The following is a 20,499-nucleotide window of genomic DNA, read 5'->3' on the forward strand; positions in this document are numbered from 1 at the left end:
TGAGGATCACCCTGAGGGTGATAGGGGGTGGTTCTGGACTTTTCAACCCCAAGCATATCCAGCAATTCATGGATAAGCCTGCTCTCGAAGTCCCGTCCCTGATCACTGTGGATCCGCCGGGGAAGGCCATAATGAACAAAGTACTTCTCCCATAACACCTTCGCCACTGTAGTCGCTTTCTGATCCTTAGTAGGAAAAGCCTGCGCATATCTAGTGTAGTGATCCGTGAGGACCAAAACATTCGCGGTATTGCTGGTGTCCGGCTCAATACACAGGAAATCCATACACACCAGGTCCATGGGTCCTGCACTCTGCAAGTGGGATAACGGAGCCGCCTGCGCAGGCAAGGTCTTCCTCCTGACGCAACGGCTACAGGTCTTACAGTATTCTTCCACCTCCCCCCTCATCCGGGGCCAGTAAAACCGGTCCTTGACTAATCCATAGGTCTTCTCTACCCCTAAGTGCCCGGAATCATCATGTAGAGCCTGAAGCACAGCCTTTCGATACTTCTCGGGCATGACCAGCTGCCAGCGCCGGGGGTGGTCCGGAGGCGAAGTGACTCGGTACAGGACGTGGTTCTTCAGCTTCAACCGGGGCCACTCCTTCAGTAGTAGAGGAACGGAGGCATGTTTCGCCTTCTCCACCTGCCCCATATCACCCTGGCTAACCGCGTACCAGATAGTGCCAAGGCTTGGGTCATCACGCTGAGCCGCCTGTACTTCCTGGTGACTCAACTCCGGCAGCTGCCGGTTCCTCAGAGAAGTCACATTACAGTAACCAGTGGGCAGCGCGTCACCGTCAGCCCCCAGTTGATCTACTGCCCGATCCGTTCCCATCTGTGCTCCTACTTCCCCGTCGCTCCCAACTTGACACATGGCCTTTACTCCCTGGGCAGGGACACTCTTCCACTCCTCGGCCGTGCCCGACTCGTCGTGCGCCCGACGAGACAGGGCATCTGCATCGATGTTCCGACTCCCCGGGCGGTACTTCAGGCTGAACTCATAGGCAGACAAGGCTGCTACCCACCGGTGCCCAGTAGCGTCCAGCTTCGCCGAAGTCAGGATATAAGTGAGGGGGTTGTTATCAGTTCTCACTTCAAACTGGGCCCCGTATAGGTAGTCACTCAACTTGTCTACCACCGCCCATTTCAATGCCAAGAACTCCAGCTTGTGAGTGGGATAGTTTCTCTCAGATGGCGACAAGCTCCGACTGACAAACGCCACTGGCCTCAATCCGTTTCCCTGTTCCTGGTACAGAACAGCCCCAAGACCCTCGTGACTGGCATCAGTGTGTAGAACATACGGCTTCCGGGGATCAGCAAAAGCCAACACTGGGGCCTGTGTCAGCGCCCTTTTTAGAGATTGGAACGCCTCCTCACATTGAGCATCCCACCTCACTCCAAAAGGCTCCCCCGGGTTCAAGTATCCTCCTACCTCCGACCCTCGGTCTCCCTTCCTCCTCCTCCCCCCCATAGGTGGATAGCCACACAACAGCTGGTTCAATGGATGACTCATTTTCGCATATCCTTTCACGAATCGCCGGTAATATCCGCAAAACCCCAAAAACGAGCGTAAGGCGCTCACCTTCTGAGGTCTCGGCCAGGTGGTGACTGCGGCTATCTTATCCGGATCGGTGGCCACTCCATTTCGCGAGATTATGTGCCCAACATAACTGACTGACGTCTTACAGAACTGGCATTTATCCAGGGAAAGTTTTAACCCTTCCTCTTTCAGCCGACTCAGCACCTTCAGCAGCCGCTCCTCATGTTCCTCCAACGTAGATCCGAACACTATCAGGTCGTCCAGGTACACCAATACCTCCAGCAGGTTCATGTCCCCCACTGTCCGCTCCATGAGCCGCTGAAAGGTGGCTGGGGCCCCCGAGATACCTTGGGGCATTCGTTCGAACTGGAAAAACCCCAGGGGACAGATAAAGGCTGTCTTCTCCTTATCAGTCTCGCTCATCGGAATCTGGTAATACCCACTCCGCAAATCCAATACACTGAACCACTGTGCACCACTTAGACGGGCCAATGCATCTTCCACCCTCGGGACCGTATATTGGTCGGGAACAGTGCGGCGGTTCAGGGTCCTATAGTCCACGCACATGCGTACCTTCCCATTTTTCTTCCTTGCCACCACTATGGGGGACGCATATGGGCTTCGGGCCTCCGCAATAATCCCGGCATCTTTCAACTGCCGCAAGTGCTGCCGCACATCCTCCACATCTGCTGGGGCCAACCGCCGCGACCTCTCCCTAAACGGGGTGTCATTTGTTACCCGAATGGTGTGCCGAGTGCTCTTGGAAAACCCTACATCAAACTCGCCCTGAGAAAAGACATCCCCTAACTTCAGCATCTTCTCCACCAGCCTGCTCTTATACGCCAGCGGTACAGGGGAGTTTTCAAAATTAAAGGCCTCCTCGGTCAGCCGCCCCCCGTCTCCCAATAGTTCTCTTCCAGTGGGCTTCACAGGGGCGCTGGACATCACCGTCACCGGGAACAAGTGCGCGAGGGGCATCCCGCGCTTAAAGGTGATCTCCCTCTCCGTTATGTTCCGTATCATCACCCCCATCCGCCGTGCCTGTACAGCTGAGGGCCTCTGCAATTCAGGTCTCACCAGCGCCCCAGCCGGGAACCAGAACTCCCTTTCCAGGTCGTCGGGGGCGTCTACTAGCAGGGCCTCTCCCGGCGGCAATCCGGGGAATCTGGGGGTTCCCATCACTAATGCCGCCTCCCCTGGCTGTATCACCTTAGGCCTCGCCTGAGTGCACCACACCGTCCCTCGTTTGCACTCCGGGTCCAGCCCCTGGGGGTCACTCACTCCTTCGTACACTCCTCGGAACACGGGGTGTACCGAGAGGGTCTCCAAAAAGTTCTCCCCCCCCTTCTTCTTACAGGCTCCCAAGAGCCGTCGCACCAGAGGGGAGTTAGTCCCCACCAACAGGGCAGCACCACCGGTCTCCACCGGATCCGGACAAACCAACACCAGCGTCTCAAAGGCTTCCGATACTCCCACATCTCCCTCTGAAAATTCCACTCTCACTGACAAGTATCCATCGTACGGGTAATCACCATCACTTATGCCCCAAATCTCCAATGCGTTAAACGGAGTTACTGCCAAATGCTTCAGATATTGGTTGTAGAACGACCGGTACAGTAAGGTAACCTGCGACCCGGTGTCAAGGATGGCTTTCGCAAAGATCCCCTCTATCCGTAGGGACACGCTGGAACGGGGTCCCACCAGCCCATCAGGAATTTGGGCTTGTTTGTTCCGGGGTTCCATAGGGGTTTTCTGGGAACGTGTTCCTCCCGAGACTCCAGTCCGTTCCCTCACTGAGCCTCTCTTAAGTTTCCCGACACCTCTCCCTTCTTGGTGGCCTGGGGGCCCTCCCCCCTCGGCGCATTTCGTCTCTCACAATCCTTCCGTAAGTGGCCAGCTTCCCCACAGTGGTAGCACGCCCCCGGCCACTCACATTCCCGGCGGAAATGCCCCTCTCTCCCACAGTTATAGCACCCACTACTCGCCGCCTCTCTCCTCCCGATACGGGCCCCCGAGGACCCCTTGGATTTCTCTGGTCTCATCCCGGCTACCACCTCCTGAACCGCTGAAAACCGTCCCTGAGGGTCCGAGCCCCCTGGTCGGCCCAAAGCACACTCCTCGGCCCGTACCTCTCGGATCAGCCGTCCGAATGATGGAGGGGAGCTCTGCTTAAATGACTGCCGTACACTCCAAGCCACCCTGTCATCCTCCCGGGAACCGCTACATATCTGGCTCATCCTTAACTCCGCCACATCGTCCTCCCTCACTATACCTCGTCGCAGCAACCCCGTAAGCTTTCCTTCCAGCCTGAAAGCATAGTCGGAGAGCTTTTCCCCTCTTCTCTGCCCCATCCGTTGAAACTCTGCTAAATGCCGCCAGGGATCCCCTGACAGTCCAAACACTTCCTCCAAAGCGTCTAAACACTCCGATAGGGAAGCCAAGGGGCGTGCCGCTCTCAGATCGCGGACCACCCGGGCTGCCCCGCCCCTTAAGCTTTCCACCAATCGCTGTCTCTTTTCCTCATCCGAAACTGGCCACACCTCTAACAATTGGGATGTATCTTCAACCCAGGTCTCATAGTCATCCTCCCCTTCCGGGGTGGGCTTGGCTCCCGAGAAAATTCTCAGCTTCGGGCGGTGCACCTCAACCCTTCTCGCCAGGGAGATAATGGCAGCCGTTAACTCGGCAGTCTCCTCAAGCCCATGGGGGCGAGGCCTGGCCAAACCTTCCCACTCCGCACCTCTACCTCTTGCTACGGGCACCCGGCCGGGGGCCTCAACTAGCTCCTCCGGCACCTCCTCACTTGCGTCCTCGGGGAGGGTATGGAGACCCCACGGCCCCGCCTCCCCCTGGACATGGACTGTCGCTGGTAATTCTAAAGCCATGACGTCGGCACTCGCCCACACCAACATCCAGCAAGCCTCCAGTTCTTTCCCACCCCTTCTAGCTACAAGTTCTACCTGCCCGATACCTTTAATCAAACTCAACCCTCGCACCAGTACCTCTGCCGGAATGCGATAATCGACCCCGCTTACCACACACGCATGATTCACCGGTACCTCCTCCATTTCACACCAACTTACAATCTTATCTCGCTCCATCTTCACACCACTTACCGCAACCACAAGTACAACTTTCCCGAAAAAAAAATCCAAATCCCTGACGGTAGCCCCCACTTGTAACGTTCCGTTATTTTGGCTCGTGTATGTCTAGGGGAAATCCCGCCCAGCACCTGCTTCAGCAGTCCCCTCAGGGTCAATCGTCGCCCGAATCAATCACAAACATCAATCATCAGCCAGCACACCCAGTAAATTTTAACACATACACTTTATAGATATTACTAATTCTAGGGCATTAATATACATGTGATACAGAGAGGAAAGTAATGAAAAAAAAGGCGCCAACACTTATTCAAAGTCCAAGTTCTTCGCGCGCTACCGTTGGAGCTCAAGTTCGACGTCAGACGACCACCCGAATTCCGTCGACCCACGGCTCGGGACCACCCGAAGTGATCGACCGGAGCCTCTCCGCACGTCCGCCGTCCTCCTCGTCTCTCCTCCCGACTCCCCGCCAAAACTCAGTCCACAGTCATATCATACAGCATGGCATCCGAAAACAAAACGATACATAACCACCCATTGGCTAATAGCACCCTCTTATCACCCTCTAAACCACAATAAACTGCTAGCGCAAACTCTCTGCAGCGTTAAAACACAACAAAGCCGCATTCCACAGATTAACATAACAAAAATCGCCATTTTAAATGTAACAAAAGAAAGACCCCGTACAGATCATTTGTCCAAGTCTGTACACTTCATTCCTTTACCTAAACTCCCCTCTGCTGAAGAAACAGCCAAATTACTAGTACTGCATGTTTTTAAATTACATGGTTTACCTGTAGATGTTGTGTCAGACAGGGGCTCTCAATTCACATCCAACTTCTGGAGGGCATTCTGTAATCTTCTGGGTGCCTCTGTGAGTCTGTCTTCAGGATTCCACCCACAGACCAATGGGCAGAACGAGCGGGCCAACCAACAGCTAGAGACAGTATTGCGGTGTCTGGTCTCTCAGAACCCCTCTGCGTGGAGACAGCAGCTACCCTGGGCCGAGTACACCATAAACTCTCATCCGTCCTCATCCACCGGTCTGTCCCCCTTTGAGTGCTGCCTTGGCTACCAACCTCCACTGTACCCTGCCCAGGAGGAGGAGGTTAGCGTTCCACCTGCCGAGGCATTCATCTGCCATTGTCAGCGGATGTGGAGGCACACTCAGACATCCCACCTCTCCTGGAAGTTCCGGGAGTCTCCTGCATATTAATAGTGGCTCCCTGATGCCCACAAATTATATACAATATCACGGAAATCAATTGTTTTGAGAGCAAGCGAGAGAAAGCAAGAGAGAGCGCAAGAGCGAACACGAGAGAGACCACGTGCGCGAGAGAGAGCGAGAGCAAGCAAGTGAGCGAGAGCATGCGAGCAAAAGCGAGCGAGAGAGAAAGCGAGCGAGAAAGCAAGCGAGAGCGCTTGAGAGCGTGCGAGCGACCACGAGAGAGAGAGAGAGAGAGTGCACCTTGGCAGAGTGTTCCAAAAAAAGTATAAAATGTACGTCACCCCAGACTACACTAAAGTGTATCCCTGCCTAACAGGGGTCAAAATAATGACAGTGTTGCTCACTGCGCTGTTTGCAACAATGACTTTTCTATTGCCCATGGTGGGTTGAGACTGTAAAAGACATGTTGAGCTGAGTTAAACAGGTGTCATTCGTTCATTAGCATAGCCAACGTTATTTAAACTAGCTGGCCAGCTGCTAAGGAACTACTCTATTGCAGACATCCCATCTCTCCTGGAAGTCTCCCGCAAATTAATGGTGCTACCTCCCTGAAATGAGTTTTTGCAGGGTGGGATATCTGCACACTCGCTCTGCCCTTCTCCGTGCCTCTACTAGAATGAAGCGTCAAGCTGACTGCCATTGCTCCAAGGCCCCACGTTACCGCCAGGGACAGTGTGTGCGGCTTTCAACCCAAGACCTGCCTCTCAAGGTGGATTCCCACAAGCTTGCCCTCCCACTTCATCAGCCCCTTTCCCATTGCTAAAGTCATCAGCCCTGCTGCCGTCCGTCTCAGGCTCCTCTCCACTCTCTGTCACTTTCATCCCACCTTTCATGTGTCCCACATCAAGCCTTTCATGAGCCACCCCCCGTGTCCTGTCTCCAAACCCCGCCCCCCCACGGCTCATTGACGGGTCAGAGGCCTTCACAGTGCATCAACTGCTGGACGTTCGTCGCCGAGGCCATGGCCTCCAGTACCTTGTGGACTGGGAGGGCTACGGTCCTGAGGAGAGGTGCTGGGTCCCCGCCCATAATTCCTGGACCCCTCGCTCATCAGGGACTTTCATCACCAGCACCCAGCTCTACCTGCTGTGATGCCAGGAGGCCTCTGTAGAGGGGTGGTACTGTCAGTACTTCCAGTTGAACATTGTCTTTTTGTGTGTTTTCCCCCTAGCTGTCAGTCTGTGGTTTTGTATTGTCATGTGCTGTTGTTTGTTTTCATGCCCCACGTGTTCCTGTCCCTGATCCTGCTCTACTCTGGCCCCTGTACTACTGAGTCCTCCGCCTCTCACCTGTTTCTCATTATTACCTGTTTTGCTGCCACTTCTGTCTCATTGTGCTCCACCTGTCATCTACCTCTGTTTATTGCTCAGTGTATTTCAGTCCTGTGTTTTCACCTGTTTGTTGCCAGATTGTGCTGGTGAATTTTCCTGAGCCTTTCCAGCATTCGTATCTGAACTCTGTCCGTCCAAATATAGACTCTGCCTGTTTCCTGATTCTGGTTTTTGGATTTCTCTGGAATTTTTGATCTCTGCCTGAACCTTGACACCGACTTTGTTGCCCCTCTGGATTTTCTACTCAGTAAATAACACAGTGCGCACAGTACTTGGTCTGCGATTGGGTCCCTACTTCAGCACCCTGACACTAGGCTGCCAGTTCCTCTGCCTGATAGTTGAATGTCACCTCTGGATCTGTCCCTCTTGGCTCAGTGTAGCTCTCTCCACCTCCAATAAGGGAAAGCAAATCCGACAAGCAACGACACTGGTGTGTGTTAAATGGATGAATGGAGAGCATGTATTGATGGCAACCAGTGAGGAAGAGATGTTAGTGCATTTAGGCTGAATGAGCATCAGCAGTGCTGATGTAGGATTTCAACCTGATCTGTTAATAATTCCTCTCCCCCACAGATGCTGCTTGACCTTTTGAGTTCCTCTAGCAGGTTGGTTGTTGCTCCAGATTCTGGCATCTACAGTCTCTGAATATCATCAGTTGCCTGATTGACAGGAATATGTGGATGTGTGTAGACAGCGAAGGAGGGCTGCATAAATGCAAGGTGTGCAAGAGTAAGTTTGAGGGCAGAATAATAGAGTTGCATTAATCCACTCAAAAGGAACATTCAGTAAGAGAATAAAAATCTGTGACAGAAATTGGCCATTCGTCCTCTTGAGCCTGTTCTGCCATCCCTCAAGAAGATCATAGTTGATTTTCTAACTCAGCACCATTTTCCTGTGCCATCCTCTGATCCCTTAATATACAGAAATCCATTTGTCTGCTCTCCTTTGGCTAATTGGGGTGTTGGTGAGGACTTGGTGTATGCTATGCTGTTGGCTGATGAAGTAACAGCACCATGGTTGAATGATATTGCCAAACCAAATCCAGGAACATCGGCCACAATCCATTTGTGACTGCACCTGGCATTATGTCATTAGTTTTGTTGGCAAGCCTCTTCTGATCAGCAAGGAAGGTGATAAATTTGCATTCCCTCAGTTTTGCATGTCCTCTGAAGATTTGATGAACCTAGAGGAGCCTTATATTCAGTTTTCTTCTCCTCCTTTGTAGGTTTGGTCAAATGCCAGGCTTTCTATGTGTCTGTAAGTAGTGGACCTGAAACTGGATTGTGTTATCATTATCTTACTCAGATTAATAGTTTAGTGAACCTGGTGAGATATTAATGAAGCAGTTGAGCTGAAGCAGCTTTAATAAACATACTGCAAAGGGTTTGGAGCCTTGTACCCATAGGGATCCCATTGCTAGTTCTCAGTATGTTAAGAAATTAAAATTCAGCCCAAAGCTTTTAGCTTGAATAGAGTGCACCTTGAATACATAGTTCCCTGAAAGTGGTGTCACAGGTAGATAGGATGGCGAAGAAGGTGTTTGGCATTCATCAATCAAGGCACTGAGCACAAGAGTTGGAGTGCAATGTTGCAATTGTACAAGATATTCATGTATTATGGAGTATTGTGTACAGCTTTTATAGGAAAGATCATAGAGAAAGACAGCACAGAAATGTGCCCTTTCCATGCCAAAACCATTTAAGCTACTTTCCCATTGACCGGCACCGGGATCACAGCCCTCCATATCCCCATCATCCATGTACCTATGCAAAATTCTCTTAAGCTTTGAAATCAAGTACTTGTACTGGCAACTCATTTTACACTCTCACAACTGAAGAAGATTCACCTCATTCCCCTTAATCTTCTCACCTCATTCCCCTTAATCTTCTCACCTTTCACTTTTATCTCAACCTCTGGTTGTAGTCGCACCCAATCTCAGTGGAAAAAGTCTGCTTGTACTTACATTATCTATACGCCTTTTGTATGCCTTGAACAAATCTCTTCTCAATCTCATGGAAGAAATTATTGAGTGCACACATGTTATTGTCACCAGGCAAAAAATTGCATAGCACAAATTTTTGCGTACACTGGTCATTACAAATCAGAGGGAATATTGGTCCTAAGTTATTCCTAACCTAACTCATGTCCTACAGACCTGACAACATCCTTGTAAATTTTCTCTGCACTTTTTCAACCTCGTTTACATCTTTCTTGTGGATAGGTGACCAATACTGCACACAATATTGCACATTAGGCCTTACCAATGTCTTGTACAACTTCAACGTAACATCCCGAAATGAAGCAGGAAAGAGTGCAAAGAAAATTTACGAGAATGTTGCCTGGACTCAAGTTCCTGAGTTAAAGGGAGAGTCTGGGCAGGCTAGGACTTTATACTTTGAAACATAGGAGACTGAAGTTTGATTTTATAGAGGTATATAAAATCTCAAGGAGCATAAATGGGGTGAATGCACACGGTCTTTTCCCAATGCAATTAAAAACTAGAAGACAGAAGTTAAGGTGGGGAGGGGGTCATAGGGTAAAAGGGTAGACTGGTAAATTCATCATGAAGACTGCATATGTGGAGCAAGTCACTAGACGGAGTGTTTGAGGTAGGTATAATAACAGTGTTTAAAAGATTAGAAGGATATGGGCCAGATGTAGGCAACTATGACTAGCTTACATAGGCACCAACGCAAGAGATTCTGCATATGCTGGAAATCTTGAGCAACACACACACAGTGCTGGAAGAACTCAGCAAATCAGGCAACATCTACAGAGAGGAATAAACAGTCAACATTTCAGGCCGAGACACACCATCAAGACTGAAAAAGAAGGGGCAGGAGCTATAATAAGAAGGTTTTAATAGGTACAGTTAATGTCAGAAAATGTATACAATATAGCCTGAATTTTTTTTTCTTCACAAACATCCACAAAAACAGAGGAGTGCCCCAAAGAATGAATGACAGTTAGATGTTAGAACCCCAAAGACCCCCAACTCCCCCTCCCATGCATAAGTAGCAGCAAAGTGACAACTCCCAGCCCCACCAGCAAAAAATCATCTGCACCCTCATCCGAGCACTCAAGTGCAGCATCAATAAAGACACAGACTTGCAATACCCCAAAGACTACTCATTCACCCAGTAATTCAACATACCATAATGGACACACATGCCAGAATGAGAATTGGAAATTGAAGTGTGTAGTCATAGGGAAATCTAGCCTTTTGCTGTAAACAGTACATGGCCAAAGTGATTCGTCAATTTGCATTGGGTCTTCCTGATGTGGAGGAGGCTGCACCAGGAGAACTCTATACAATATAAGACCCCAACAGATTAGTAGGTGAGGTGTTGCATCACTTGGAAGGACAGTTGGGATCCTGTATGGTGGTGAGAGGAGGAGGTGTAGGGACAGTTGTAGCACTTGTCACGCTTGCAGAGGTCAGTGAGGAGGGACATCATATAGAGAGCAATCCTTCCGGAAAGAGAAGGAGGGGGGAGGGAAAGATGTAGTTGGAGATGGCAGATGTTGCAGAGAATGTTATTACCCTAGGCCATCAGGCTCCTAAAGCATGTGGATAACTTTACTCACCCCAGCTCTTAAATGATTCCACAATCTACAGACTCACTTTCAAAGACATTACAACTCATGTTCTTAGTATTTTTTTTGTTATTTAGACAATTTGTCTAATTTTGCATGTTGGTTGTCAGTCTTTGTTTATGCATAGTTTTCATAAATCCTATTGTATTTTTAATTTCCCTGTAAATACCTGCTAGAAAATAAATCTGAGGGTAATATATGGTCACATATATGAACTTTGATAATAAGTTTATTTTGACTTTGACTTTGAATTATGTGAATGATGGCTACCTTGGTTGGCACAGGCAGTTCGGGCCGAAGGGCCTGTTTCTTGGCTTTATTACACTATAACAATGACTCTGTAAATCTCCTCCCTCACAACTAAAATTGCTAATTATGGGTTCTGCTATGGAGGGTCAGGTGCAGTGGACCAGAAATCCATCTGCACTATTTACCATTGTTACAATGACATAATTAGCTCCCTCATGTGGATCGCTGCACTTTTACGTGGCCTCCAACGCAGTAAAATATTTCCTCCAGCTGAGAATGCAGCAGTTGCAGTGGTAACAAATCAGAGGTTTCCAAAGTTGTGATACCTAACCAACAGTACAGGCAGAGATCACCGCAAGGATGTGAGGGCAAGGCTTTTGATGGCAAGAGTGACTCTGACATTGAACCCAGTGCATTTCAGGTACATGAGCTGTTTGGAGGTCAGAGTGGTGAATTCTCTGTGAAACTTGTGTGGTGAAGGGTTTTTGTGTCAGCTATTGTGTCAGACATCTTTCTCCTGTCCATTATTCACTTCTCTTCTGAAGGACACGGTTCCACTTCTCACCTACACCATTTTTGGCTATTAATTTTTATAAATTTTTATAGATGCACCGTAGAAAGCATTCTTCTAGGGTGCATCACAACCTGGTATGGAAGTTGTCCTGTCCAAGACTTAAAGAAGCTGCAGAAGATCGTGAACACGGCGCAGCACATCAAACAAACCAATCTTCTGTCCTTGGACTCACTTTACACTGCACGCTGTCGGAGCAGTGCTGCCAGGATAATCAAGCACATGACCCACCCAGCCAATACACTTTTAGTCCCTCTTCCCTCCGGGAGAAGGCTCAGGTGCGTGAAGACTCGTACGGCCAGATTTGAGAACAGCTTCTTTCCAACTGTAAGACTGCTGAACGGATCCTGACCTGGATCTGGGCCGCACCCTCCAAATATCTGGACCTGCCTCTCGGGTTTTTTGCGCTACCTTACTTTCCATTTTTCTATTTTCTATTTATGATTTATAATTTAAATTTTTAATATTTACTAATTTTTATTATTTTAATTATTTTTAGTATTTACTATTTGTAATCCAGGGAGCGGGAAGTGCAGAATCAAATATTGCTGTGATGATTGTACATTCTAGTATCAATTGTTTGGCGACAATAAAATATGAAGTATAAAGTATAATTTATGAAGGAGAATCATCCGAAGCAATCTGGATGAGAATGTATTTGCAGGGGCAATGATGTGACTGAGATCCTGCTTTGGCTCACCTGAAGATGTGGCTAACTGTGACTTTTGTTGCACTCTGCAAAAGAGAAGGGTATGACTCATTAAGGTGTTTAGTTTGTGACTTCAGTGTTATTGAAAACTGTTTCTCTGGTGAGTAAAAAGGGCCGATCACCAGGCATATATTTTGTATGTTTTTATATCAAGATTTGTCTAAGTATGTTGCAGCAAATGACTGATATAAATTCACCCAGCAGCAACACACTAAATGCTGAGGAACTCAGCAGGTCAGGCAGCATCTGTGGAGGGAAATGGACAGTCAATGTTTCGTGCCAAGACCCTTCATTGGGTATGGAAAGAAAGAGCACAAAAGCAAGAATAAAAGGGTGGGAGGAAGTGGAGGAGCACAAACTGGCAGGTGATGGGTAAATCCTGGTGAGAGGTGGAAATCCAAAGAGATTTCCAGAATCGACAATCTTTCTGGTGTCTCCATAAATTCACCAAGAACTGTACACAAAATCGGTCAATGCAATTTTCTTCTGCAGAAAAATGTTTTCAGTGGTATTGTGCTGACAAATTTCCAGATAATTCAGAGCTGGAGGGGGTTATCTGACAGGTTATATTCTCTAGTACATAACCAGAATAGTAAATAGATACCAGGATTAGTTTAACTCATACTAACATGACTTGGAAGGGTTTGGTGATGAAAATTTTTAAGTCAGCACAACAGTAAGATTCTCACAGCAAATATGAAAAATACACTGAAATTCATGAAAGCAGTCCAGTTTCAATCCAATAATGAAATTCTCCTGGCCTCTCCCTCTCCATCTACAATGACTGCATTAACTTCTGTCTTCAGGCACAGAGTGTTACCAGGGAAACAATGTTTGGAAGGCAGTCCCATGAGGCTGAGTGAGATGATTCTGAAGAGCACAGAGTGCACATCCAGATGATAACCACTGGCTGGAAGCTGTAAACAAGGGTGAGACAAATGATTAATTATATTCTGTTTCAGTGGAATTCTTGAGTGCAACCCGAGATTCTGATTAATCACAATGCCAATTGAGTATCTGATTAAATAAGGGGCTTATGGAATCTGGTTCAGTTAGTGGTCAGATAAAGGAACAACCTGTTGTAAGATGTTCCCCTCAACCACCAGTTAAATAAAGATAGATTAGATTAGATTATAAGGACACTCAGTCCTTGTTCATTGTCATTTAGAAATGCATGCATGCATTAAGAAATGATACAATGTTCCTCCAGAGTGATATCACAAAAAAAATGACAAACCAAAGACTAACACTGACAAGACCACATAATTTTAACATATGGTTACAGAAGTGCAAAACAATACCATAATTTGACCATGGGAACGGTAAAAAAAGGTCTCAAAGTTCTGATTGACTCCCGATAGTCCCCGATAACAGGCAGCAGAAGGGAGAAACTCTCTCTGCCATAAACCTCCAGGCACCAACAACTGTCAATGCATTGGAAGCACCCGACCACAGCTGACTCTGAGTCCGTCCAAAAACTTTGAGCCTCTGACCAGCCCTTTGACACTGAGCACCAAGCATCATCTCTGCCGAGCGCTTCCACCCCCGTCCCAGCTGCCGAGCAACAAGCAAAGCCGAGGATTCGGGGCCTTCCCCTCCGGAGATTCAGGATCACAAGGTAAAAGCGGCAGTGAAAAAGGCATCTCAGAGGTTTCTCCAGATGTTCCTCCTTTCTCTCACATCTGTCTCCATCAAATCAGGATTGTGCATGGCACTCTACTTGACAGATTACAGATATCAATCACCGGAGTGGCTGCACAAGCTGCGTCGCGCCGCCATCTTCTCCTCCTCCCGATGGAGAATGAGCTAGCGGAGGAAACTGAGGCAGACAAGGACAACAGAAAAAGCCCATAGGAAGAATGAAGGTGGGAGTTACTAGACTTACTGACCAGGGTACTAACAATCAACTGACAGCTCTAGTTCCTGATCAGTTTTGAGCAGTGGAGATACAAGACTGATGTCTACTTGAAGTCATTTATTAATTGTTTCAAATCCAAAAAAATCCGATAAGCAGTTGAAAGAGGTATGAGGTATCAAATGAGGTATCTACAATTGTATCCTCCAAATCTTCATTTTCATTGTAACATTTAAAATGATGTCGATACCTTCAAATTTTTGGTAGTTCCTAACTTAGTGAAGTAGTGAAATTGTTTCATTTTCACTCCTGGCCATTTCTGGTATCTCCAAGCTTGAATGCTTGGAACTGCAGTGAGCAAATCAGTTCTGAATTGTCTTGCTGTTTATTTCTCACCATCTATTAGTGACAAAATCACTGTTTTTTGAACACAACTGCACATAACTGACTATTTAAGAACTGTTCACTCTAAGAACATTGTAGTGTCCAGTGGCTACGCAAATGCACACATATGATGCTGGTTACAAATTGTTTGGCAACAGACTCCTCCTGCAATTAAGCATTACAGTGTTCCAAATAAACAAAAGAGTCCTATCTATTTTCTTGATTAGTTTTTGTTCTTTAAGAGTTGTCCCAAACAAGCAGCTGCCCTGATTAACCAATGGCCCAATTAACAGGAATCCAATGAAATGCAAAAGCAAAAAGGTGGCGATCACGGGTTCATGGACTGTTCAGAAGTCTGATGGTAAAATGGAAGAAGCCATTTCCCTTTCATTGAATGTGGCCCCTCAGATCCCAGTGATAGTAACAAAAAAGCAAGATTGTCCTGGATAATGAGGGTCTTTAACAATGGATGCTACCTTCTCATGGCAATGGCTCTTGAGGATGTTCTTGATGCTAGGAAGGGTTGTGTGATAATGAAGTTGTGATATGGCACCAAACCAGGTGAATTTGTGAAAGTAAATCTGTGCACTGATGAGCAGGTTATTGAAGAGTCAATGCCATTGGAGAGGTAAGATCTTCCATTAAATTTTTGATAATCAAGAACATACTTCTTGGTCCCTGGTCAGACCCTGGAAGGTTTGCTATGGCTATTGGGGAGAGTTTAAACTACAAACTTTGTAGAATTGCTAGGGGGTGGGAACCAAACTGAAGAGACAGAGGAAGGGGCAGTTGGCTCACTAACAGAGAAAGCTTTGTAGGCAGTGTGAGATGGAGGATAGGCAGATGATAGAGAAGGGATGCACTCAGACTGATGGTTTGAGATGTGTCTATATTAATGTAAGGGATATCGTGACAAAGCGAATGAGCTCAGAGTGTGGATCAGTACTTGGAGCTAAGATGTTGTGGCCATTACAGAGACTTGGATGGCTCAAGGGCAGAAATGGCTAACTTAGAGTGCCAGGCTTTAGATGTTTCAGAAAGGACAGGGAGGGAGGCAAAAGAGGTGGGGGCATGGGACTGCTGATCAGAGATAGTGTCAATAGACAATAGGCAATAGACAATAGGTGCAGAAGTAGACCATTTGGCCCTTTGAGCCTGCACCGCCATTCTGAGATCATGGCTGATCATCTACTATCAATACCCGGTTCCTGCCTTGTCCCCATAACCCTTGATTCCCCTATCCATAGGATACCTATCTAGCTCCTTCTTGAAAGCATCCAGAGAATTGGCCTCCACTGCCTTCTGAGGCAGCGTGTTCCATACCTCCACAACTCTCTGGGAGAAGAAGTTCCTCCTCAACTCTGTCCTAAATGACCTACCCCTTATTCTTAAACCATGCCCTCTGGTACTGGACTCTCCCAGCATCTGGAACATATTTCCTGCCTCTATCTTGTCCAATCCCTTAATAATCTTATATGTCTCAATCAGATCCCCCCTCAATCTCCTTAATTCCAGCGTGTACAAGCCCAGTCTCTCTAACTTCTCTGCATAAGACAGTCCGGACATCCCAGGAGTTAACCTAGTGAACCTGCGCTGCACCACCTCCATAGCCAGGATGTCCTTCCTTAACCCTGGAGACCAAAACTGCACACAATACTCCAGGTGTGGTCCCACCAGGGTCCTGTACAAATGCAAAAGGATTTCCTTGCTCCTGTACTCAATTCCTTTTGTAATAAAGGCCAACATTCCATTAGCCTTCTTCACTGCCTGCGGCACTTGCTCATTCACCTTCAGAGACTGATGAACAAGTAATCCTAGATCTCTTTGTATTTCACCCTTACCTAACTCCACATCATTCAGATAATAATCAGCCTTCCTGTTCTTGCTCCCAAAGTGAATAACCTCACACTTATTCACATTAAATGCGATCTGCCAAGTTTCTGCCCACTCACCCAGCCTATCCAAGTCACCTTGAATTCTCCTAACATCTTCATCACATGTCACACTGCCACCCAGCTTAATATCATCAGCAAACTTGCTGATGTTATTCACAATGCCTTCCTCTAAATCATTGACTTAAATCGTAAACAGCTGTGGTCCCAATACCGAGCCCTGTGGCACCCCACTAGTCACCACCTGCCATTCCGAGAAACACCCATTCACTGCCACCCTTTGCTTTCTATCTGCCAACCAGTTTTCTATCCATGTCAATATCCTCCCCCCAATGCCATGAGCTCTGATTTTACCCACCAATCTCCTATGCGGTACCTTATCAAATGCCTTCTGAAAGTCAAGGTACACCACACCCACTGGATCTCCCGAGTCTATCTTCCTGGTTACATCCTCGAAAAACTCCAATAGATTAGTCAAGCATGATTTGCCCTTGGTAAATCCATGCTGGCTCGGCCCAATCCTATCACTGCTATCAAGATATGCCGCTATTTCATCTTTAATAATGGACTCTAGCATCTTCCCCACTACTGATGTTAGGTTAACAGGGCGATAGTTCTCTGTTTTCTCCCTCCCTCCTTTCTTAAAAAGTGGGATAACATTAGCCATTCGCCAATCCTCAGGAACTGATCCTGAGTCTAAGGAACATTGGAAAATGATCACCAATGCATCCGCAATTTCCAGAGCCACCTCCTTTAGTATACCCTAGGATGCAGACCATCTGGACCTGGGGATTTGTTAGCCTTCAGTCCCATCAGTCTACTCATCACCGTTTCCTTCCTAATGTCAATCTGTTTCAGTTCCTCTGTTACCCTATGTCCTTGGCCCATCCATACATCTGGGAGATTGCTTGTGTCTTCCCTAGTGAAGACAGATCCAAAGTACTTATTAAATTCATCTGCCATTTCTCTGTTTCCCATAACAATTTCTCCCAATTCATTCTTCAAGGGCCCAACATTGTTCTTAACTATCTTCCTTCTCTTCACATACCTAAAAAAACTTTTGCTATCCTCCTTTATATTCCTAGCTAGCTTGCGTTCATACCTCATTTTTTCTCCCCATCTTGCCTTTTTAGTTAAGTTCTGTTGCTCCTTAAAAAATTCCCAATCATCCGTCTTCCCACTCACCTTAGCTCTGTTATACTTCTTTTTTAATGCTATGCTATCTCTGACATCCTTTGTCAACCACTGTGGCCACTTCCCCCCTGTGAATCTTTCCTTCTCCGGGGGATGAACTGATTTTGCACCTTGTGCATTATTCCCAAGAATACCTGCCATTGCTGTTCCACTGTCTTTTCTGCTAGGATATCCGACCAGTCAACTTTGGCCAGCTCCTCCCTCATGGCTCCATAGTCTCCTTTGTTCAACTGCAATACTGACACTTCTGATCTGCCCTTATCCCTCTCAACTTGCAGATAAAAACTTATCATATTATGGTCACTACCTCCTAATGGCTCCTTTATTTCAAGACCACTTATCAAATCCTGTTCATTGCACAACACTAAATCCAGAATAGCCTTATCCCTGGTCGGCTCTTGTACAAGCTACTCAAAAAATGCATCCCGTAGGCACTCTACAAACTCCCTATCTTGGGGTCCAGTACCAACCTGATTTTCCCAGTTCACCTGCATGTTGAAATCCCCCATAACTACTGCGACATTTCCTTTGACACATGCCATTGTTAACTCCCTATTCAACTTGCACCCAATATCCATGCTACTGTTTAGGGGCCTGTAGATAACACCTTTTTGCCCTTACTGTTCCTCAGTTCTATCCACACTGCCTCTACTTCTCCTGATTCTATGTCACCTCTTGCAAGGGACTGAATCTCATTCCTCACCAACAGGCCCACCCCACCCCCTCTGCCCACCTTTCTGTCCCTTCGATAGCACGTATACCCTTGTACATTCAATTCCCAGGTCTGATCTCCCTGCAGCCATGTCTCCGTTATCCCAACAACATCATAGTTACCCATTCGCACCTGAGCTTCAAGCTCATCCGCCTTATTTCTGACACTTCATGCATTCAGATATAGAATTTTTAACCCATTTCTCCTCTCTCTGTTTAAATCGCTGCGTATTATGCATAACCCAGCTCCCCGAACTCTCAATGGGCTATACGCCCCTTGAATTTTGTTGTCCTTCTTAAATTTACTTACTCTTTCTGCACATTTAACTCCATGCTCCGTCAGACCATCCCTCTGCACATGTAGCCTTTTTATCACTCATTCCACCTCACCTTTCTCTACTTCACACTTAATATTCCGGAACCGTGTAGTCCCCACCTGTCCTTTATACTTCATCTCGCTATCCTCTCTCACATTCTGGATCCCTGCCCCCTGCAAATTTAGTTTAAACCCCCGCAAGCAACACTAGCAAACTTTCCTGCAAGAATGTTAGTACCCCTCCAGTTCAGGTGTAAACCATCCTGTCGGAACAGATCCCACTTTCACTGGAACAAAACCCAATTATCTAAAAACCTGAAGCCCTCCCTCCTGCACCATCCTCTCAGCCACGTATTGATCTGTATAATCCTTCTGTTCTTCGCCTCACTCGCACGTGGCACAGGTAGCAATCCTGAGATTGTTACCCTGGAGGTCCTGCCCTTCAGCTTCGCACCTAACTCCCTGAACTCACTACGCAGGACCCCCTCACTCTTCCTACCCATGTCGTTGGTCCCTACATGGACCACAGCATCTGGATTCTTCCCCTTCCTCTCGAGAATAACCTGCACCCGATCTGAGATGTCCCGGACCCCGGCACCAGGGAGACAACGTACCATTCGAGACTCCCGATCTCACCCACAAAATCTCCTATCTGCCCCCCTGACTATAGAATCCCCTATCACTACCGCTGTCCTCTCGTCCCTCCTCCCCTTCTGAGTCGAGGGTCCAACCTCAGTGCCAGAGACAGGACCACTGCAACTTGTTCCTGGTAGGTCATCCCCACCAACATTATCCAAAACGGTATACTTATTGTTGATGGGAATGGCCACAGGGGTGCTCTGCACTCTCTGCCTGCTCCCCCTCCATCTCCTGACAGTCACCCAGTTGCCTATCTCCTGTCTTTTCGGTGTGACTACTTCCCGATAACTCTTATCTATCTCTGTCTCTGCCTCCCAGATGGTCCGTAGTTCATCCAGCTCCAGCTCCAATTCCCTAACTCGCTCTGATAGGAGCTGCAGCTGGATGCACCTTCTGCAGGTGTGGTCTTCAGGGACAACTGCGTTGACCCTGACCTCCCACATACCACATACGGAGCACACCACTGCTCTAACTATCTCCCCCATTACCTGATCCCAGATTAATCAGAATAAGTGAAAAAGTACCTACCGACCTTACCTTTTTACCTCAGCAAGCACGTACTCAGGTTCACTGATTACCTCTCACCGAAGACCCTCTTACGCCAAAGCCCAGCACTCTGCTCCCGCACACTCCACTGCCCGCACCAATGCTGTCATGGCTGCAGAAAAGGAGGCAGTCATGGAAGGATTGTCTACTGAGTCTCTGTGGGACACAGTTAGACACAGGAGGGGGTCAATAACTCTACTGGGTGTTTTTTATCGACCACGCAAAAGTAACAGGGACATCGAGGAGCAGATAGGGAGACAGATTCTGGAACGGTGCAATAATAACAGGGTTGTCATGTTGGGAGATTTTAATTTCCCCAATATTGATTGGCATCTCCCTGGAGCAAGTGGTTAAGATGGGGTGGTGTTTGCTCGGTATGTTCAAGAAAGTTTTCTGACACAATATGTAGATGAGCTTACAAGAGGAAAGGCTGTACTGGATCTGGTGTAAGGAAATGAACCTGGTCACGTGTCAGGTCTCTCAGTGGGAGAGCATAGTGATCACAATTCTATCTTCTTTACCATAGCATTGGAGAGGGATTGGAGCAGGCAAGTCAGGAAAATGTTTAACTGGAGTAAGGGGAAATATGGAGCTATGATGAGAGGAACTTGGAAGCAAAAATTGGGAGCAGATGT

The sequence above is a fragment of the Mobula birostris genome, chromosome 24 (assembly GCF_030028105.1).
Source record: "Mobula birostris isolate sMobBir1 chromosome 24, sMobBir1.hap1, whole genome shotgun sequence".
In the NCBI taxonomy this organism is placed as follows: Eukaryota; Metazoa; Chordata; class Chondrichthyes; order Myliobatiformes; family Myliobatidae; genus Mobula; species Mobula birostris.